The sequence below is a fragment of the Oncorhynchus mykiss genome, chromosome 1 (assembly GCF_057628025.1).
Source record: "Oncorhynchus mykiss isolate SJ-2025 chromosome 1, ASM5762802v1, whole genome shotgun sequence".
Taxonomy (NCBI): Eukaryota; Metazoa; Chordata; class Actinopteri; order Salmoniformes; family Salmonidae; genus Oncorhynchus; species Oncorhynchus mykiss.
The window spans coordinates 73437745-73461228 of NC_143022.1; the positions used below are offsets into that span (position 1 = coordinate 73437745).

The 23484-nt window shown below is 42.6% G+C and overlaps 1 protein-coding gene across 4 annotated transcripts in view; it reads left to right on the forward strand.

Moving 5' to 3' along the window:
- The window catches only part of LOC110528470 (bifunctional heparan sulfate N-deacetylase/N-sulfotransferase 2), a 174852-nt gene that overhangs the window by 58749 nt on the left and 92619 nt on the right, over positions 1-23484 (forward strand). For 2 of the 4 annotated variants that reach the window (XM_036984309.2, XM_036984301.2), the window contains exon 2: positions 2727-2756. The exons of the other annotated variants lie outside the window; for them this stretch is intronic. The gene's annotated coding sequence lies outside the window, so the exon portion shown is untranslated. The remainder of the gene's footprint in view (positions 1-2726; positions 2757-23484) is intronic. 4 annotated transcript variants of the gene reach the window in all.

Below are 23484 nucleotides of genomic sequence, written 5' to 3' on the forward strand. Positions count from 1 at the left end.
ACACTTGTACATACAGTGCATTCGGAAAGTATTCGTACCCCTTAACTTCCATATTTTGTTACTTTACATCCTTATTTTAAAATTGATTAAATAAAGTGACACAACCACATAATTTTTTTTTTTTTTTTTTAAATGTTTGCAAATGTATTAAAAATAAAACAAATACTTTATTTACATAAGTATTCAGGCCCTTTGCTATGAGACTCTAAATTGAGCTCCGGTGCATCCTGTTTCCATTGATCATCCTTGAGATGTTTATACAACTTGATTTCCACCTGTGGTAAATTCAATTGATTGGCCATGATTTGGTAAGACACACACCTGTCTATATAAGGTCCCACAGTTGACAGTGCAAAAACCAAGCCATGAGGTCAAAGAAATTGAGGCACAGATCTGGGGAAGGGTACCAAAAAATGTATCCTTCCCCAGATCTGTACCAAAAACAGAAAGCTGGAAAAACAAAATCTTGAATTTATTTTAAGATAATGTGGGCTTTTTACTTCATTTTTCTGTTTTTAATAAAGTCCATCATTTGAAGAACAAACATTGTGGTAATTCATATCTTGCAGTAAAACTGCAAATAAGACTTTCATCTCAAGAGAATACCGTTTTATTGTTCTGTTACTTAGAAAATAGTCCTGATCACACACAGTGCCTTTAGAAACACCCCTTGACTTTTTACACGTTTTCTTCTTATAGCGCTCATTCCACGGAGGGCCGAGTGTCTGTGGATTTTCGCTCCTCTCTTGTACTTGACTGATGAATTAAGGTCACTAATTGGTAAAGAACTCCCCTCACCTTGTTGTCTAGGCCTTAATTGAAAGGGAAAACCAAAAATCTGCAGACACTAGGCCCTCCATGGAATGAGTTTGACACCCCTGTGGTACAGCCTGAATTAAACATTGATTAACCCTCTTGAGTAAATGTCTGCGGCCACGTGGATATTTAATTAGCATAATAAAAATTCCACATAAATAACTGTCTGTTTTTAAGCTTGAAGTTTTTTTGCATTTGATGCGTGCGTCCCAATCCACCGCATCTGAGGTGAAAGGTGGCAGAGCTAGAGCTGTGTTTGTCAGACCACGAGACACCCTGATAATCAGTCTTCTCATGAAAACGTCTGTAGTATCCAAACTATTATGGCCATAGATAACAGGTACAGCCAACTAGTGCAAAAATAATTTTGTGGTATTGTCAAAACGATGCAATATTTTGTCAAATTATATATCCCAATATTTTACTTGATCAATTCCCTGGGACCGAGAGACTGAAAAACAGCTATCTCATGGCTAGCAGACTGTTAAATAGCCATCACTAGCACAGAGAGGTTGCAGCCTAAACACAGGCCACTTTAATAAATGGATCACGAGTCACTAAAATAATGTTTATATATCTTGCATTACTCATCTAATATATGTATATGTTCTATCTACTGTATCTTAGTCTATGCCTCCCTGACATTACTCGTCCAAATATGTATATATTCTTCTTTTACTTAAATGTGTATGTATTGGGTATTTGTTGTAAAATTGTTAGATATTACATGTTAGATATTGCTACACTGTCGGAACTAGAAGCACAAGCATTTCGCTACATCCGCAATAACATCTGCTAAACACATGTATGTGACAAATGAAATGTGATTTTTGATTTGATCAGCATTGAGATGATCCTTCATCCTCTTTATTAAGCTGGTGGCTGATCACAGTGTTGGTTGTAGTGCTTTGAAGGGGGTGACGTGTGTGTGTGTGTGTGTGTGTGTGACGTGTCATCTTGTGTGCCTTGGTTGGATGTGGGTATAGCTAATTATGGTCCAGCGGTAATGATGGTCATCACTTCTGTGTAATACATATGTAAAGCTGTGTACTTGTGTGTTATTTATCTTTGATAGCGGTAGCAGCAGATAGCAGTGCATTATTTATTCCTCCCAGGCAGATTCCGCTCCATCGCGGGTGACGTGCGTTTGACGTGATGCTTTGATGAAGTAGTAGTGTTTGCTGGAGCAGATGAGGTTTAGTAGCAGGCTACAGCACAACCACTGCCTTCCATAGCACTTAGGACCCCCCCCCCCCCCCCAATCCTCCACCACCAATACCTTGCCTCCAACTGTGAGCGCTCTCCTTCCTTCCTCTAACAGAGTCCCCAGAGCCCCATAACCCTGGCTGTCTCATAACTAGCTCTGAAATGGACACCTTTCCAATATTCTTTATTATCACTGATGGTTGACAAGGACTGGATAGGATTTATCCATATTTCTTCAACCTATCATGTCTTGCCATGGAAGCCAGTTAAAACGATTTGAAAAACAGCTTCTGTGGGTGTGGATAGATCAGGACAGCCTGCTCCTGGAACAAACTGCACCACTACATAACAATCCGAAAATCACCAGGGAGCAAGAGAGGGAGATGTTGACTCAGGTTGTTGTCTAAGCAAGCAGAGGTCAGGGCTCCTCTCTTAGCATCATATCTTCATGTGATGCTGTTAAGCCTGCTTTTCTGTCTTTGTCTCTCATCTCTCTTCTTCTCTGGCTCTGTCGTCCTTGACAACCCTGGGGCTTGCCTTTTCAAACTAGGCTACTGTTAAACACTTTGTTTTTGAGAGCTCACTCACTCGCTGAGGTGGGCAGCTCATGTTAATGTAGGTGAGAGTAGCGGGGGGTGCATTTGTGTGGCTGTGAGTTGGATCCTTTAATGAATCCCTTTTCTCTCGTTCTCTCCTTTCTGCAGGCCCTCGTCTTGCGTGCTGCACACTCTGAGGTAAGGTGCTCTTCAAAGACCAACTGGGTGTTGTGTTTGTGTGTGTGTGTACCCACCATATGTATGTGTGATTTCATACATTGTGTACGTTCACGCAACCCATGTGTGAATTAGCGAAGTGTGTTGGTGTCCTAGGATGATTAACTTTAACATAGTCCAAAGAGCTTTGCATTGCTCATGTGGCTGGTTCTATGATTGGTGCACTTGTGGATCCAGCTCACATTGACTAAATTAGGGATGGGCATTTGAAGTAATTTCACTATTCAAATATGAATTATTATTCTACATTTTTTTGTTGTTGTAACTTTGTTTATACTTGAGACGCTTGCTATGCAGACTGCTTGACTCGGTGCCCTGTCCGACTCTGTGCTTGCTGCAGTAGGGTAGTAGTGGTTAGGGGCCGGTGTCGAGGGAGAGCGAGGAAAAACTAGTTAGATGACCTATGGCATTCACAAGTTTGTCTATCATCCCATCTGGCTGTTCCTGTCTTTCACTGCATTAAATCGATGTAAAGAAGCTAGCTAAGATAGTTTATACTACTTTGCTGCACTCCCCGTCATTGTCTACAAGAAGTCCATTTGATATTAAATACACTTGCTGTCGGTTTCTCACTGTAGCCTACTCCTTCTCATTTCGCTGACTTAATTACGTAATTTTAATTACAGCATTCCCACAATAACAACAAACGGCATGAAAACGTGTGTAGGCTTTACGGTATGGCTTTATATGGGCACACCTCATAAACTACATTCAAGTGTTTTTATTAAATTAAGAATTTTGTGACTAGAAAGTGACTAGGCAACAGGATATATAATAAACAGTAACAGCAGCGTATGTGATGAGTCAAGAGTGCAAAGAGGATAAATGCAAATAGTCCAGGTAGCTATTTGGTTAACTATTCATCAGTCTTATGGCTTGGGGGTAGAAGTTGTTCAGTGTCCTGTTGGTTCCAGACTTGGTGCCGTGTGGTAGCAGAGAGAACAGTCTATGACTTGGTTGGCTGGAGTCTTTGACTGTTTTTAGGGCCTTCCTCTGACACCGCCTGGTATAGAGGTCCTGAATGGCAGGAAGCTTGGCCCCAGTGATATACCGGGCCATACACACTACCCTCTGTAGTGCCTTGTGGTCGGATACAAAGCAGTTGCCATACCAAACGGGGATGTAGCCAGTCCAGATGGTGCAGCTGGAGAACTTTTTGAGATTCTGAGGGCCCATGCCAAATCTTTTCAGCCTCTTGAGGGGGAGGAGGCACTGGCCTGCCCTCTTTACAACTGTTGGTGTGTGTGTGGACCATGATAATTCCTTAGTGATGTGGACACCGAGGAAGTTGAAGCTCTTGACCCACTCCACTACAGCCCTGTGGCTGGAGACGTGCTCAGCTCTCCGTTTCCTGTAGTCCACAAGTCAGGTCCTTTGTCTTGCTGACGTTGAGGGAAATATTGTTGTCCTGGCACCACACTGCCAGGTCTCTGAACTCCTACCTATAGGCTGTCTCATTGTCGGTGATCAGGCCAACCACCATTGTTACATTTGCTGACAACACGATGGTGGTTGGCCTGATCACCGACGTGTGTGAACGGGGACTAACCACGCACGTGGTGGATGTGTTTCCACCCTCACCACCTGGGGGAGTCCCGATTTTTAGGTTAGTGCTCATGTAAGAGGTGTTTGAAAAGACTGCTTAATCTCTGCCGTTTTGGTGGGATGGAGTTTTGGCTTGCCTTGCGCCATTACCAGGTGGTAAATTAGTTAATATACTAAATAGGTTTTGGAACCCGTTCTATCTGCCAATACAGCTGTTTTCCCTTTCCCACTCAAGTCAAATCAAATGTATTTCTCACAAACACATGGTTAGCTGTTTATGCGAGTGTAGCGAAATGCGTGTGCTTCTAGTTCCGACCATGCAGTAACATCTAACAAGTAATCTAACCTAACAATTTCACAACAACTACCTTATACACACAAGTGTATTTTTAATTTCACCTTTTATTTAACCAGGTAGGATAGTTGAGAACAAGTTCTCATTTGCAACTGCGACCTGACCAAGATAAAGCATAGCAGTGTGAACAGACAACAACAGAGTTACACATGGAATAAACAAAACATAGTCAATAATACAGTAGAACAAAAGAAAACAAAAAGTCTATATACAGTGAGTGCAAATGAGGTAAGATAAGGGAGTTAAGGCAATAAATAGGCCATGGTGGTGAAGTAATTACAATATAGCAATTAAACACTGGAATGGTAGATGTGCAGAAGATGAATGTGCAAGTAGAGATACTGGGGTGCAAAGGAGCAAGATAAATAAATAAATAAATACAGTATGGGGATGAGGTAGATAGATAGATGGGCTGTTTACAGATGGGCTATGTGCAGTGATCTGTGAGCTGCTCTGACAGCTGGTGCTTAAAGCTAGTGAGGGAGATGTGAGTCTCCAGCTTCAGAGATTTTTTTCAGTATATATGAATGAGTGATGCCCGAACGGTATAGGCAAGATGCAGTACTGTATAGAGTACAGTATATACATATGAGATGAGAAATGTAGGGTATGAAAACATTATATAAAGTGGCATTGTTTAAATTGGCTAGTGATACATTTAATTACATCAAGATGCAGTAGATGGTATAGCGTACAGTATATACAGTGGGGAGAACAAGTATTTGATACACTGCCAATTTTGCAGGTTTTACTACTTACAAAGCATGTAGAGGTATGTAACAAAAATCCAGAAAATAACATTGTATGGTTTTTAAGTAATTCATTTGCATGACATCAGTATTTGTTCACCTACCAACCAGTAACAATTCCGTCTCTCACAGACCTGTTAGTTTTTCTTTAAGAAGCCCCCCTGTTCTCCACTCATTACCTGTATTAATTGCACCTGTTTGAACTCGTTACCTGTATAAAAGACACCTGTCCACACAATCAATCAAACAGACTCCAACCTCTCCACAATGGCCAAGACCAGAGAGCTGTGTAAGGACATCAAGGATAAAATTGTAGACCTGCACAAGGCTCGGATGGGCTACAGGACAATAGGCACGCAGCTTGGTGAGAAGGCAACAACTGTTGGTGCAATTAATAGAAAATGGAAGAAGTTCAAGATGACGGTCAATCACCCTCGGTCTGGGGCTCCATGCAAGATCTCACCTCGTGGGGCATCAATGATCATGAGGAAGGTGAGGGATCAGCCCAGAACTACACAGCAGGACCTGGTCAATGACCTGAAGAGAGCTGGGTCCACAGTCTGAAAGAAAACCATTAGTAACACACTAAGCCTTCTTGGATTAAAATCCTGCAGCGCACGCAAGGTCCCCCTGCTCAAGCCAGCGCATGTCCAGGCCCGTCTGAAGTTTGCCAATGACCATCTGGATGATCCAGAGGAGGAATGGGAGAAGGTCATGTGGTCTGATGAGACAAAAATAGAGCACTCGCCGTGTTTGGAGGAAGAAGAAGGATGAGTACCCCAAGAAAACCATCCCAACCGTGAAGCATGGAGGTGGAAACATCATTCTTTGGAAATGCTTTTCTGCAAAGGGGACAAGACGACTACACCGTATTGAGGGGAGGATGGATGGGGCCATGTATCGCGAAATCTTGGCAAACAACCTCCTTCCTTCAGTAAGAGCATTGAAGATGGGTCGTGGCTGGGTCTTCCAGCATGACAACAACCTGAAACACACAGCCAGGGCAACTAAGGAGTGGCTCCGTAAGAAGCATCTCAAGGTCCTGGAGTGGCCTAGCCAGTCCAGACCTGAACCCAATAGAATATCTTTGGAGGGAGCTGAAAGTCCGTATTGCCCAGCGACAGCCCCGAAACCTGAACGATCTGGAGAAGGTCTGTATGGAGGAGTGGGCCAAAATCCCTTCTGCAGTGTGTGCAAATCTGGTCAAGAACTACAGGAAACGTATGATCTCTGTAATTGCAAACAAAGGTTTCTGTACCAAATATTAAGTTCTGCTTTTCTGATGTATCAAATACTTATGTCATGCAATAAAATGCTAATTAATTACTTAAAAATCAAACAATGTGATTTTCTGGATGTTTGTTTTAGATTCCGTCTCTCACAGTTGATGTGTACCTATGATAACAAATTACAGACCTCTACATGCTTTGTAAGTAGGAAAACCTGCACAATCGGAAGTGTATCAAATACTTGTTCTCCCCACTGTACATATGAGATGAGTAATGTAGGGCATGTAAGCATAATATAAAGTGGCTAGTGATAAATTGATTACATCATTTTTCCATTATTAATGTGGCTAGAGTTTAGTCAGTATGTTGGCAGCAGCCACTCAATGTTAGTGGTGGCTGTTTAACAGTCTGATGGCCTTGAGATAGAAGCTGTTTTTCAGTCTCTCGGTCCCCGCTTTGATGCACCTGTACTGACCTCACCTTCTGGATGATAGCGGGGTGAACAGGCAGTGGCTCGGGTGGTTGTTGTCCTTGATGATCTTTATGTACTTCCTGTGACATCGGTTGGTGTAGGTGTCTTGGAGGGCAGGTAGTTTGCACCCGGTGATGCATTGTGCAGACCTCACTACCCTCTGGAGAGCCTTACGGTTATGGGCAGAGCAGCTGCCGTACCAGGCGTTGATACAGCCCGACAGGATGCTCTCACTCAGATCACTCCGACAGTCCAAGCAAAATTCTTACTTGAGAAATTGCTCTTTGCTAAGGCATAGATTGAAATGTACATAATGGGTACCTGGATGGAAATGGGAGAGGGTCATGCTTTTTCAATTTCAGTCAAGAGGAGGGTTAAGTATTTACATTTTTTAAATCTAGTCCAGGGGAAGGTCATGTAATTGAAATTGTAATATTTTCAGTGTTTTATAATTAGCTACTTATTAGGCTATAATATCGATGTGTGCCCTATGCCGCCCCTGTTCTCTGATTCTCTGCTGGGCACGCAATATCAAGTGCACCTGTAGGCTTTTTAGTGTGGTCTCAATCAAATGATCCGTAGGCTATAGGCTATGGATACTCGGAGAATGCTCAGAGAAGCATCTAGCAAAGTTGTATTTCTTAAAGAGCTGCTGGGATGATGTAAATTAAAATTAGGCTGCATTACAAACGATATTCCAACCCTGAGCCCCGGACTGCTCTGCTCTTGCTGATCAAAACCCCTTTTGTGTGCTGCCTAACCAATGCTGTGCTGTGTAGGCCTACATTGGCAGTTCAGGAGGGCTTCTTCCAATTAGGCCTAGTCCAAAAAATGATATACCTTGCGTGTGGACTAGCCTATGTTCTGTTCAGTTTGAGAAGGAGAGCGGGAAGATGAGGAGGACCAGAGGTCAACTTTGAAAGCTTGCTACTACTAGACTTGATTTGAATAAAAACGATGTTTCTTACCCATGATGTGTTTTTCAGAGCTATTGACCACACAATAAGCCAGATTCGAATAACTTCCATTGTGGAACAAAAACTCGAAGCAGCAGTCACAGCACAGTCGATCTGAAATGTATGCAAGGTTATTTCATTAGGCCTACCTTTTATTTAAAAATAGCACAAGACCTTTTCATTTATTTTATTTAACCTTTAAGAACACATTCTTATTTTACAATGACTGCCTACCCCGGCCAAACCCTCCCATAACCCGGACAACGCTGGGCCAATTGTGTGCCGCCCTATGGGACTCCGGATCACGGCCGGTTGTGATACATCCCGGGATCGAACCAGGGTCTGTAGTGACGCCTCTAATACTGAGATGCAGTGCCTTAGACCGCTGTGCCATTCAGGAGCCACAAGACTAACCATTATTAACTTCAGATTTTTAAGAAAATAAAACCTGTTCAATTTATATAAAGTGATCTTCAGTATGACAGCGCTTTGGTCCGTGATGCTTTATACTTAAACAAGCTGTGAAATACCCAGGAAAGACGTGACTGATGCGTATGGGGATATCATTGTTTTGCGTCTTTGAATTTCAGAGGCTGAGCTACAACATATAGCAGAGGAGACAAAACATTTTACTTTGCTTGGGAAGTAATCAAACTCTTACTATCAATTGATTAAACTATTCACTTTCTGTACAATAGAATGTTTAAACCCATACATCTTTTAGGGAATCACTGTGACCTTCTCTCGTTGGGTTAAGCCATGGAAGAAAAGTAGCCAGCAGTTAAAGCTGACATTTTTCTGTGTCGGTAGGCCTGCGGTCTGGGGTGGGTGGTAGGCGTGCGGTCTGGGATGGGAAGGTAGGCCTAACTCTTGGAAGTACCATGCTCCGATTCCTAATGATGTCTCAGATTTAAATATTTGCAAACAGGGACAGTTTCATTGCAAACAAGACACACTGACATTGCATTGGAGAAATATGATAAGATGAACACAGGCATAACTCTGTCCATTCTTAGCCTGTAATTTCAGTAATTTGTTTTATTAAAAAAAGATTCTGCTAATATGTAAACTGACAGAAGGCTTTTTTTCTTGGACCTGAAAATATTAAAGATAGATTCATGCAATGCTTTTACTATAAAGGAGATCTTTCCACCCCTACTCTTGTCCACGGTCTGTGAACCCACAAAATTCCTATGTTGCCATGTAATGCTTACAGGAAGAAAACCTTTCTGAAACGGCATATTAAGGCTCTGGTCGGTCAACTTTCCAAATGTCATCAAAACAAAGTACGCTAGACAAGGTGAGATCTTTTTGTGTCAAATTTTATTATGTGACAAATGGTGGTGGAAACTATTATTGATTTATAATAACCGTCATATGGAAATAAACGCGGTGACATGTTGTGTGGTCCTCCCACTACGACTCGGGGAAAGCGTGCAGTTTTATTAGGCTACAGATGAAATGCGTTTATGTTGAACTTCACTGGGTGGTGAACGTGCACGGTGATGAGCTTGATGCTGCTTTCCAATAAATACAGAGGGTCTTATTCTGGTGACAATGACGATCGATGATGGGCTGCCGTTTGACATTTAAAAATAATCTTGCTCTTTTGTCCATAATAATTTCATAATGTAGACTATACCTGCACTGTATCTGTGAGCTGTTGGCTAGAGTGCACATGCCAATACCGGAGTGGACACATTCTCTATATAATGCAATTTTTTTTGGGGACAAAACCATCAGTAGAGATGAAAGTGCAATAAACCCATTTAACTTTTTTTTTATGTGCACTACGTGATCACGCACAGACTTATCTGCAACAAGTCAATTTGATAGAAAATCTTTGGTAAATTAGAATATATAATATAATAATAATAATATAAGAATATAAAACTCTGTCTCCAATTGGATGGAAACCTAGCTAGTAAGGTACTTAATCTTTACAGAGAAATTATTTGATATTGAGATTAAAACAGCTGCATTGTACCATTTTGATTCTTTTTAAAGATTCTCCTTGCACACCCTTGCTCGATGTTGTTGTGTAACAATCAATGGTCACACATTTCATGTCTGTGTTACCTTTGGTTTCTCTCCAGCTGTCTTTTTTCTCTATTCTATTTGCCTTCCTTCCTTCCTTCCTAACGATGAATGATTCATTTAAATCTTCCAGGTAAGGGTTCATTTTGCTGCTCCTGCCCTGGGTCGTCTCCTCCCACCTGTTCAGATCACAGTACCCAGCCTAGAGGCCCCTTTCTCTGTCCCTGGAAACCCAGGAGCTCTGCCTCTTTACCACCCACTCAACCACCCACCTACGGCTGGCTGACAGTTCTGGCGCTCACTCCCCTCCCCCCACCACTCGCTCTCTCTCGCTCTCCCCCTTTCTCTCTCTCTCTGCCTGTGGTGGGGGTGGTGTACTAATGTGCTTCTATAATTCACTGTTAGTTTGGGCAAGGCATATTCACCCAGCACCTCCACCCCCGAGCGCCCGCAGTGATGCATCTGTGAGCGATTCTCCAATGAAAAATAAATGAAATCGGAGGGGTAAAGGAAACGAGGGGAGAGAACAACAGGAAAACGGATTAATTATATTTATTCTGGTGAACTGTGCAGTGAGCAGCAGGCCAACCTGTGTGTTTATGTGTATGCGTGCAAGTTTGTGTGCTAGCGACTGCCTATCATAAGTATTCACCTTCCTTGGATTCCTTCACATTTTTATTGTTACAAAGTATGATTTAAAATGGATTACATTTCTTTTATCAACGATCTACACAAAATACTCTGTCAAAGAAGACATAAAAAATATATATATATATATATATATATATATATATATATTATGGTGGAAAATAAGTATTTCTCAATACTTTGTTATATACCCTTTGTTGGCAATGACAGAGGTCAAATGTTTTCTGTAAGTCTTCACAAGGTTTTCACACACTGTTGCTGGTATTTTGGCCCATTCCTCCATGCAGATCTCCTCTAGAGCAGTGATGTTTTGGGGCTGTTGCTGGGCAACACGGACTTTCAACTCCCTCCAAAGATTTTCTATGGGGTTGAGATCTGGAGACTGGCTAGGCCACTCCAGGACCTCGAAATGCTTCTTACGAAGCCACTCCTTTGTTGCCCGGGCGGTGTGTTTGGGATCATTGTCATGCTGAAAGACCCAGCCACGTTTCATCTTCAATGCCCTTGCTGATGGAAGGAGGTTTTCACTCAAAATCTCACGATACATGGCCCCATTCATTCTTTCCTTTACACGGATCAGTCGTCCTGGTCCCTTTGCAGAAAAACAGCCCCAAAGCATGATGTTTCCACCCCCATGCTTCACAGTGGGTATGGTGTTCTTTGGATGCAACACAGCATTCTTTGTCCTCCAAACACGTCGAGTTGAGTTTTTACCAAAAAGTTATATTTTTGTTTCATCTGACCATATGACATTCTCCCAATCTTCTTCTGGATCATCCAAATGCTCTCTAGCAAACTTCAGACAGACCTGGACATGTACTGGCTTAAGCAGGGGGACACGTCTGGCACTGCAGGATTTGAGTCCCTGGCGGCGTGGTGTGTTACTGATGGTAGGCTTTGTTACTTTGGTCCCAGTTCTCTGCAGGTCATTCACTAGGTCCCCCCGTGTGGTTCTGGGATTTTTGCTCACCGTTCTTGTGATCATTTTGACCCCACAGGGTGAGATCTTGCGTGGAGCCCCAGATTGAGGGAGATTATCAGTGGTCTTGTATGTCTTCCATTTCCTAATAATTGCTCCCGCAGTTGATTTCTTCAAACCAAGCTGCTTACCTATTGTAGATTCAGTCTTCCCAGCCTGGTGCAGGTCTACAATTTTGTTTCTGGTGTCCTTTGACAGCTCTTTGGTCTTGGCCATAGTGGCGTTTGGAGTGTGACTGTTTGCTTGAGGTTGTGGACAGGTGTCTTTTATACTGATAACAAGTTCAAACTGGTGTCATTAATACAGGTAACGAGTGGAGGACAGAGGAGCCTCTTAAAGAAGAAGTTACAGGTCTGTGAGAGCCAGAAATCTTGCTTGTTTGTAGGTGACCAAATACTTATTTTCCACCATAATTTGCAAATAAATTCATTAAAAATCCTACAATGTGATTTTCTGGGATTTTTTTTCTAATTTTGTCTGTCATAATTGAAGTGTACCTACGAAAATACCTGAAAATTACAGACCTCTCTCATCTTTTTAAGGGGGAGAACTTGCACAGTTGGTGGCTGACAAATTTTTTGCCCCACTGTATATAAAATAAAAGAAGTACAAATATAATATACCTTTAAATAAGTATTCAGCCCCCTGAGTCAATACACCTTTGGCAATGATCTTCAAGCTCTGTCAAGGTTTTGGGGATCATGGCTTGACAGCCATTTTAAAGTCTTGCCATTACATTTTCAAGCATATTTTAAGTGAAAACAGTAACTTGGCCACTTAACAATGTTCACGGTCTCCTTGGTAAGCAACTCCAGTGTAGATTTGGCCTTGTGTTGTAGGTTATTGTCCTGCTGAAAGGTGAATTAATCTCCCAGTGTCTGGTGGAAAGCAGACTGAACCAGGTTGTCCTCTAGGATTTAGCCTGTGCTTAGCTCTATCCTATTTCTTTTCATCCTGAAAAACTCCCCAGTCTTTGTCGATGTCAAGCAGGCCCACACCATGATGCAGCCACCACCATGCTTGAAAAAAAAGGAAGCAGTTACTCAGTGATGTGTTGGATTAGCCCCTAACTTTAAGGCTTTGCATTTAGTCAGAAAAGTGTATACCTTTGCCATGATTTTCTTTCTTCACTATTACTTTAGTGCCTTGTTGCATACAGGATGCATGTTTTGGAATATCCTGATGTAGTTTTTGATTCTTCTTCTTTACTCTGTAATTTACGTCATTATTGTGGAGTCACTACGCTGTTGTTGATCCATCCTCAGTTTTCTCCCATAACAGCCATTCAACTTGTTTTAATATCACCAATGCCCTCCTGGTGACATCGCTAAGCAGTTTCCTTCATGTCTTGCAGCTCAGTTCAGAAGGATGACTGTATTGTTGTTGTGTCTGGGTGGTTTAATATATCACCCACAGGATAATTATTAACTTGACCATGTTTGCAGATATATTCAATGTCTGGTAGATGGGTAACAATAACACAATCACTGCCCTTTTTAAGAGGGTTTTTCCAAAAGATCCCTGGTCTTTGTAGTTGAATCTGCTTGAAATTCAATACTTGACTGAGAGACCTTAGATGTTGTTTGCATGGAGGAAAGAGAAAAGGTTAATCATAAAAAAATAGCAGCCCCTATTGAGTCCATGTAGCCTGTTATGTGATTTGTTATGCCACATGTTACTCCTGAACTAATTTAGGCTTGCCTAAACAAATGGGTGAATACTTATGCAACTATATTTTAGTTATTTAATTTGTAAAAAGATGTCATTTTCTTTTCACTTTGACATGGAGTATTTTGTGTAGGTCAATGACCAAAAAAGAACAATTCACTCTGTGTGTGTGTGTGTGTGTGTGTTCTCAGTCAGGTCCATCACATCCTAGTGGTTATCATCTGCAGAGCCCTGTAAGCATGGTTGGTGTGACAGAGTGCAGGGTGGGGTGAGGATGCGGAGGCTGGGTGGAGAAGGTAATTGAGGAGCTGAAAATGGATTTCTGTAACACAAGCTGTTATACATTTTAATGTATTTTGATCCCTATGCTCAGTCACAGACTGAAGGGTGACCTCCAGCTTCCATCTCTCTTTTCCTGCTCATTCTCCCTCTCTCTCTCTGGGTGCTGCCTTCCCTGTTTACTCTAGCCCTCGGCACTATAAGGGGGGCTTCACACCTGCCACTACCCTCTGCATACTAATGACAGGCGCAATACGAGAGGGAGATGTGTGTACACACTCACTCACAAACATGCTCGTACACAATCCCTTTCATTCCATACTCGCCTACTCGCCGTATTGCCAATTAGAAAGACTGCAAGACTTAGAGATGTACAGTATAGCCACACACTCGCTCATTGTCACACCTGCATATATGCACACATGCAATCTGTGTGCACACAACGTCTGTCTGACATCAACACTGACTGGAATATACACAGTGGTTTAGTGCACACGCATGAACCCACATAACTCCCTATTTTTCTCTCATCTTACTGTCTCCCTACTTTCCTATCTGTCTCTCTCCCTCTTCTGTCTCTCCCTACCCTCTTCTGTTCTCCCTATTGTATCCATATGGTTGGGTGCTAATAAGCCTGGTGGCTAAGCTGGTGTCGTCCTTGAGCCGCGAGGCGGGTCATGTCCATCTGTCTCAGACTGCTAATTAGCTAACGGGATTGGCCATTCCCTGGACAGCACCCTGATCAGAGTACCTCAGGGTCCAGGCCTGCCCTGAGCACCCATCGCTCCCATTGATCCCCATTGATCACTCACACCTGGGGAGCACTAAGCCCGGCCCAGGCTTCCTCTTGCTACATTATAGTGCTCTTCTCAGAATCAGTCCACAGGGTGATGAAGTGTGGGGAGGAAGGGAGGCTGTAGCTGCTGGACAGATGGGATAGCTGATGATACATCTGTGACGGGGGGAGGAGGAAGGTGAAGGGTGGAGTGAATGAGTGTGTTTGTGAGAGAGCGTGAATGTGTTTAGGACTGTGAAGTTTGAGTGTGTTTTGTCTTTTGGGGGTGTATGGTTTATAGATAAGATAAAAGGCGGGGTAGAGGAAGGATGTGTCAAGTTTTATAGTGTCTGGTATTTGAGAATTAGCCTAAGTGGCTAATTAGCACTGTGTTATGTCTGCAGTTATGTAATGTGTTATGATATCATACTAATATAGCTAATGGCAAATGTCATGTCTCACCATCTCTTACGCAACTCGCACGGTCTGTTTCCCTGCAGACCCCTACTCCACTGAGGCCCGACTGTGTCTCGGCTCATTCTAAGTTATTTAAAGCTCTGCCTCTGCTTCTCTCAGCTCTAACTCACCCGTCTCTCAGCTACTCTGGCTGATGAAGTGAGATTTATTTTCTTTTTTTTAAAGGAGGCTTGGGTCAGAATCCGAATGAAACTACTTCCCCTCCGGTGTTTTCTCTTCTTCTCCTGTACGAATGTACGAAGTGCTCCCTACGTCAAAACATTTCTACCCCTGCCCTTCCTGAGCAGATGTTTGCTGAATTAATCTCCCTGCATTCCGTGATTAATTGGCCGAGTTAAATGGGAGGTGTGTTCCGTGTAATGGATTTTCTGTATGCTGTCCAAAGTGCCGGCAAGAGAAACCGAGGGAATGGGAAAGAGGTGGAAAGAGAGAAAAGTAAACAGGAGGGAGAAAGCCAAACTAGCTGTAAGCGACAGTCCGTCTGTCAGTCTCTCATGATTGGAGCCGTGCTGCTGCCTGCCACTAACTGCACAACCTGACATTGCCCCAAGGGCTTCATTTGGCCTGCTGTTGCAGATGTGATGTCATACCTGGAGCCCCATTGTATAGGTGGGGAATTTGAGTATTTTATATGGTGTGTTTGAGATTTGGTTGAAGCAACCATGAGCCAACTGGTGTTGGACTGATGTGCACACACCTAGTCCTCAGAGAGGAGAGCTGGGACTCCCATTGAGCTTCTGTATAGTGTGTGTGTGGGTGTGTGTGTGTGTGTTTTGAAACAGGTGTGGCCATTTGGTTGTGTGTGTATTAGGTGTTTGTGTGTCTTAGAGAGCGTGTTAGTGACTGCCAGGCAGGGGGGTAATTAGCCAGGTCGCTGTGTGTGCAGCTAGGAGGAATGCTAACAGCCAGTGTGCTAGGCGAGTGGTCGCTGATAGATGGGGCCTAACGGACAGCCGGGGCCAGTGCCGGCGGACTGGAGGAGTAACCTCGTCCACACAGCGCATTTATATCACTTTCACCACCTCTGCAGGGGCTATGGCCTGCTTCATAAGTAGGCACCACAGGATACACATCCCCAGCCCTCCCTGTCATTGTGTGTGAGGAAGTAGTATTTAATTGCTCTGCTAGGGAATTCAGAGCAACCAAGAGAGAAGGAAGCAGAAGGAAGGAAGGAAGAGTGAGAGAGAGCGCGGATATGAAGTAGGATTCACCCCTCTCAGGGCTGGTGCAGTGCAGATGCCCTTGTCTAGGACGTGGTGGCTGCCTTCAAACAGCATTTCTCTTCCTCCCTCCATATCTCCCTTTATTTCTCTCTCTTCCTCCTCTCTCTCTGGGGTCAAGGCCGTGTACAGGCCGTCACCGTGGGCCAGACGCTCTCTCAGCTGTCAGTAGACATGCTGGCAGAGACACAGGCAGGCCAGGGAGGAGGCTGCGGTCACTGGGCTAAATGAGAGGAGGGAGGCCAATCTGTCCACATCACTTAACTCAGAGCATGCGCAAAACAGCTGGCAGGCATATTCACGGTAATCTTCAACCTCTCCCGGTCTGTGATTTCCCCCCCCCCCCCCCATGTTTTAAGATGACCACCATCATTCCTGTCCCCAAGAACTCTGAGGCTTCATGCCACAATGACTACCACCCTGTAGCACTCACTTCTGTAATCATGAAGTGCTTTGAAAGGCTTGTTATGGCACACGTTAACTCCACCATCCCAGCCACCCTAGACCCACTCCAATTAGCATACCGCCTCAACAGATCCCTAGATGGCACAATTTAAATTGCTCTCCACACTGCCCTCACCCACCTAGATAAGAGGAATACCTATGTGAGAATGGTGTTCATTGACTACAGCTCAGCGTTCAACATCATAGTCCCCTCCAAGCTCATCACCAAGCAAGGGACCTGGGGCTGAACCCCTCCCTCTGCAACTGGATCCTAAACTTCCTGACGGGCCGGACCCAAGTAGTGAGGGTAGGCTACATCACCTCAGCCACGCTGACCCTCAACACAAGGGCCCCACAGGGGTGTGTGCTTAGTCCCCTCCTGCACTCCCTGTTCACCCACGACTGCGTGGCCACGCACAACTCCAACACCATCATCATCACTGACGACCGATGACGATGAGTCAACCTACAGGGAGGAGGTCAGTGACCTGGTAGTGTGGTGCCAGAACAGCGTCTCCCTCAACTTCAGTAAGACCACGGAGCTGATCGTTGACAACGGGGGGCCCTAACCACATCGACGGGGCTTCAGTGGAGCAGGTCAAGAGCTTCAAGTTCCTCGGTGTCCAACTCACTGAGGACTTAAAATGGTCCGAACACGCGCACACAGTCATGAAGAAGGTGCGACAGAGCCTCTTCCCCCTCCAGGAAGTTGAAAACGTTTTGCATCGGCCCTCAGTTCTACAGCTGTATCGTTATTTTGACTGGCTGCATTGCTGCCTGGTATGGGAATAACACCGCCCTCAATCGCATGGCGCTACAGAGGGTGGTGCGGACAGCCAGTACATTACTGGGGCCGAGCTCCCTGCCATCCAGGACCTCTATATCAGGCAGTGTGGTAGGAAGGCCCGGAAAATAGTTAAGACTCTAACCACCCAAGCCATAGACTATTCTCTCTGCTTCCGCACTGCAAGCGGTACCAGTGCATCTAGTCTGGCACCATCAGGCTCTTGAACAGCTTCTATCCCCAAGCAATAAGACTGATAAGTAGCTACATGGACTTTCGGAGTTAAAAAATAAAGGTCAAGGATACAAGTTTAACTGTCTCTCTGCACACTCACAGCCATAATTTGCACATACATTTATTCTGACTCTACACACTCCTCACCCACTGACATACAAGCTGCTGCTGTTCTGTTTCTTATATCCTGATGCCTAGTCACCTTACCCCTATACATATCTGACTCCAGCATCCATGCACATTGTAAATATGGTATTGAAACTGACCCTGTATATAGTAATGCATGCTTACTTATTGTGTTCTTCTTATTTTATTTAATTTTTTTAATCTATTACATTGTAATTGGTTATTGCGTTGTTGGGTTTTGCATTTGCATGAAAGGCATTTCACTGTACTTGTGCAAGTGACATTAAAACTTGAAATTGAACTAAGTCTGTATGTTATAGGTTGTCCAAGAGTATTCTGTTCTTTCGACCAATCAATTGGTAGAAATGTTAAAACGTTTATTTTTCCATATATAGAAACGTTCTGTGTTTTAATCAAATCAACTATATTCACTGAGCTTGTCTGATGCTTTTTAAGTACACGGTTTGATTTAAATAATTAAGACACACAAATGACTAGAGGGAGTCCAACCAGCAATTGATTTGATTGTGCCGGGCCATGTGAATTTTTAAAAATTATATATATATATATATATATATATATATATATATAAATAAAAATTAAAAAAAGACAGTCACTATGTGACTAGCACCCATATTCTCTCGCTCCTCCCTTCTGTAGCGACCACCACAGAACATCAGTGTTTATCGCGCTGTCCATGTTGCTGAAACGGCAACATAATTACAGCCATTTCTGACTGTAAAGTTCTGTCACCGAAATCCCTCATTTGTTTAGGAAAAACATTCCTTCAACCTTTGCTCTCTTTACGTGACACGTATGCATCGCATGCACGTGACCAGTAGGGCCTGACCTATAGCATAATCACATCCAATAAATTGGTTATAATAAACTCAACACTGGAACAGCAAAATTGGATGCAGAGGGCGTGACAAACTCAACAGGGGAATGTTAACTGGTTGCTCATGAGGTGAAGGGGAAGTCAGATGTGTGGAATACATTTGACTAGTTATTGGGGGGGGGGGGGGGAGAGAGTAAGGAACAAGCCCTGCGTGAATTTGTGTGCCAAACAGGTGCTGTATAGATTACAATATTTTTCTGACTGTTTGGAGCAATGTAAGCAACACAGAATACATTATAAGCGTACCAGGGAGGTCTGATGTGACGTTTATTTTGCTAAGCCTTTATTACAGCAAAGACTAAAAACCAGTCACATTAATTAGTGAATACAGTTTCCAAATTGGAGCTGCTTATTTTTTTAAGCTAATTATTCAAGGCTCACTTTATTTTATTTGAAATGCTGTGTGATGACATGAATGAATGAAGGATTGACTGATGCAGTAGCTTATATACAGTACTTAATTTGTAAATCAGGAGGTGCCGGTGCAAAAATGTGAGCGCGAGAGGGTGGTGACCTAGGGAGGTGTGTTAGGTTAGCTAATGAAGAGGCCCAATAGGCCCTGGAATTAAACAGTTCAAAAAGGAGAGGCCTACGGTGCACTGTCCTATTTACTGTATTGAAATATAGGCCTATGGTGCACTGTCCTATTTACTGTATTGAAATATAGGCCTACGGTGCACTGTCCTATATACTGTATTGAAATATAGGCCTATGGTGCACTGTCCTATATACTGTATTGAAATATAGGCCTACGGTGCACTGTCCTATATACGGTATTGAAATATAGGCCTACGGTGCACTGTCCTATATACTGTATTGAAATATAGGCCTACGGTGCACTGTCCTATTTACTGTATTGAAATATAGGCCTATGGTGCACTGTCCTATATACTGTATTGAAATATAGGCCTATGGTGCACTGTCCTATATACTGTATTGAAATATAGGCCTACGGTGCACTGTCCTATATACTGTATTGAAATATAGGCCTATGGTGCACTGTCCTATATACTGTATTGAAATATAGGCCTATGGTGCACTGTCCTATTTACTGTATTGAAATATAGGCCTACGGTGCACTGTCCTATATACTGTATTGAAATATAGGCCTACGGTGCACTGTCCTATATACTGTATTGAAATATAGGCCTACGGTGCACTGTCCTATATACTGTATTGAAATATAGGCCTACGGTGCACTGTCCTATATACTGTATTGAAATATAGGCCTACGGTGCACTGTCCTATATACTGTATTGAAATATAGGCCTACGGTGCACTGTCCTATTTACTGTATTGAAATATAGGCCTATGGTGCACTGTCCTATTTACTGTATTGAAATATAGGCCTACGGTGCACTGTCCTATATACTGTATTGAAATATAGGCCTACGGTGCACTGTCCTATATACTGTATTGAAATATAGGCCTATGGTGCACTGTCCTATATACTGTATTGAAATATAGGCCTACGGTGCACTGTCCTATATACTGTATTGAAATATAGGCCTACGGTGCACTGTCCTATTTACTGTATTGAAATATAGGCCTACGGTGCACTGTCCTATATACTGTATTGAAATATAGGCCTACGGTGCACTGTCCTATATACTGTATTGAAATATAGGCCTACGGTGCACTGTCCTATATACTGTATTGAAAAATAGGCCTACGGTGCACTGTCCTATATACTGTATTGAAATATAGGCCTACGGTGCACTGTCCTATATACTGTATTGAAATATAGGCCTACGGTGCACTGTCCTATATACTGTATTGAAATATAGGCCTACGGTGCACCGTCCTATTTACTGTATTGAAATATAGGCCTACGGTGCACTGTCCTATATACTGTATTGAAATATAGGCCTACGGTGCACTGTCCTATTTACTGTATTGAAATATAGGCCTACGGTGCACTGTCCTATATACTGTATTGAAATATAGGCCTACGGTGCACTGTCCTATATACTGTATTGAAATATAGGCCTACGGTGCACTGTCCTATATACTGTATTGAAATATAGGCCTACGGTGCACTGTCCTATATACTGTATTGAAATATAGGCCTACGGTGCACTGTCCTATATACTGTATTGAAATATAGGCCTACGGTGCACTGTCCTATATACTGTATTGAAATATAGGCCTACGGTGCACTGTCCTATATACTGTATTGAAATATAGGCCTACGGTGCACTGTCCTATATACTGTATTGAAATATAGGCCTACGGTGCACTGTCCTATATACTGTATTGAAATATAGGCCTACGGTGCACTGTCCTATATACTGTATTGAAATATAGGCCTACGGTGCACTGTCCTATATACTGTATTGAAATATAGGCCTACGGTGCACTGTCCTATATACTGTATTGAAATATAGGCCTACGGTGCACTGTCCTATATACTGTATTGAAATATAGGCCTACGGTGCACTGTCCTATTTACTGTATTGAAATATAGGCCTATGGTGCACTGTCCTATTTACTGTATTGAAATATAGGCCTACGGTGCACTGTCCTATATACTGTATTGAAATATAGGCCTACGGTGCACTGTCCTATAGACTGTATTGAAATATAGGCCTATGGTGCACTGTCCTATATACTGTATTGAAATATAGGCCTACGGTGCACTGTCCTATATACTGTATTGAAATATAGGCCTACGGTGCACTGTCCTATTTACTGTATTGAAATATAGGCCTACGGTGCACTGTCCTATATACTGTATTGAAATACAGGCCTACGGTGCACTGTCCTATATACTGTATTGAAATATAGGCCTACGGTGCACTGTCCTATATACTGTATTGAAAAATAGGCCTACGGTGCACTGTCCTATATACTGTATTGAAATATAGGCCTACGGTGCACTGTCCTATATACTGTATTGAAAAATAGGCCTACGGTGCACTGTCCTATATACTGTATTGAAATATAGGCCTACGGTGCACTGTCCTATATACTGTATTGAAATATAGGCCTACGGTGCACTGTCCTATATACTGTATTGAAATATAGGCCTACGGTGCACCGTCCTATTTACTGTATTGAAATATAGGCCTACGGTGCACTGTCCTATATACTGTATTGAAATATAGGCCTACGGTGCACTGTCCTATTTACTGTATTGAAATATAGGCCTACGGTGCACTGTCCTATATACTGTATTGAAATATAGGCCTACGGTGCACTGTCCTATATACTGTATTGAAATATAGGCCTACGGTGCACTGTCCTATATACTGTATTGAAATATAGGCCTACAGTGCACTGTCCTATATACTGTATTGAAATATAGGCCTACGGTGCACTGTCCTATATACTGTATTGAAATATAGGCCTACGGTGCACTGTCCTATATACTGTATTGAAATATAGGCCTACGGTGCACTGTCCTATTTACTGTATCGAAATATAGGCCTACGGTGCACTGTCCTATATACTGTATTGAAATATAGGCCTACGGTGCACTGTCCTATTTACTGTATTGAAATATAGGCCAAAGAAAGTTAAGGTATTAAGATGGATGTGCTCTTAGGCCTACAGCTCAATTGTGGTTATACAAAGCTGCTATACTAAGCCTACAAAATGATAATGACATTTATTATAATGATGATCATAATAACAATAATTATTATAAATATAATTTTTGGGAGAAGAAAGCCTTTATTTCAGCAAAGCAAAGACAAAAAACGGCAGAATTTGTGAAATTGTTTACTTGACACGTGTGAGTGCATACTCTTGGCATTCTCTCAACCAGCTTCATGAGGTAGTCACCTGGAGTGCATTTCAATTAATAGATGTGCCTTGTTAAAAGTTCACTTGTGGAATATCTTTCCTTAATGCGTTTGAACCAATCAGTTGTGTTGTGACAAGGTAGGGTTGGTATACAGACCAAGTCAATTTTATGGCAAGAACAGCTCAAATAACCTCTCTGGGATTTGTGGGACGCTAGAGTCCCACCTGGCCAAAAGCCGGTGAAAATGCAGAGCGCCAAATTCAAATAAATTACTATAAAAATCAAACTTTCATGAAATCACACATGTAAGATACCAAATTAAAGCTACACGTGTTGTGAATCCAGCCAACGTCAGATTTCAAAAAGGCCTTTTGGCGTTAGCAAACGATGCTAGTATCTGAGGGTAGCACCTCCGTATACAAAGAGAGAAAGCATATTTCAACCCTGCAGGCGCGACACAAAACGCAGAAATAAAAATATAAATCATGCCTTACCTTTGACGAGCTTCTTTTGTTGGCACTCCAATATGTCCCATAAACATCACAAATGGTCCTTTTGTTAAAATAATTCCGTCCATATATATCCAAAATGTCCATTTATTTGGCGCGTTTGATACAGAAAAACACAGGTTCCAACTTGCGCAACGTGACAACTTTTGAGATATTTTGTCATCTATAAACTTTGCCAAAACATTTCAAACTACTTTTGTAATACAACTTTAGGTATTTTTTAAAAGTAAATAATTGATAAAATTGAGGACGGGGTGATCTGTGTTCAATACAGGAAGAAAACAAGCTGACGCTAGCTTTCTGGTCACACGCCTCTATCAAACAGTACACATGAAGTGACCCTCGTTTTGAACAGGGCTACCTCTTCATTACACAAAGGAAAAACCTCAACCAATTTCTAAAGATTGGTGACATCCAGTGGAAGCGGTAGGAACTGCAAGCAAGTCCCTTAGAAATCTGGATTCCCAATGAAAACCCATTGAAAAGAGGGTGGCCTAAAAAAAAAAAAATCAGAATGGTTTGTCCTTGGGGTTTCGCCTGCTACATAAGTTCTGTTA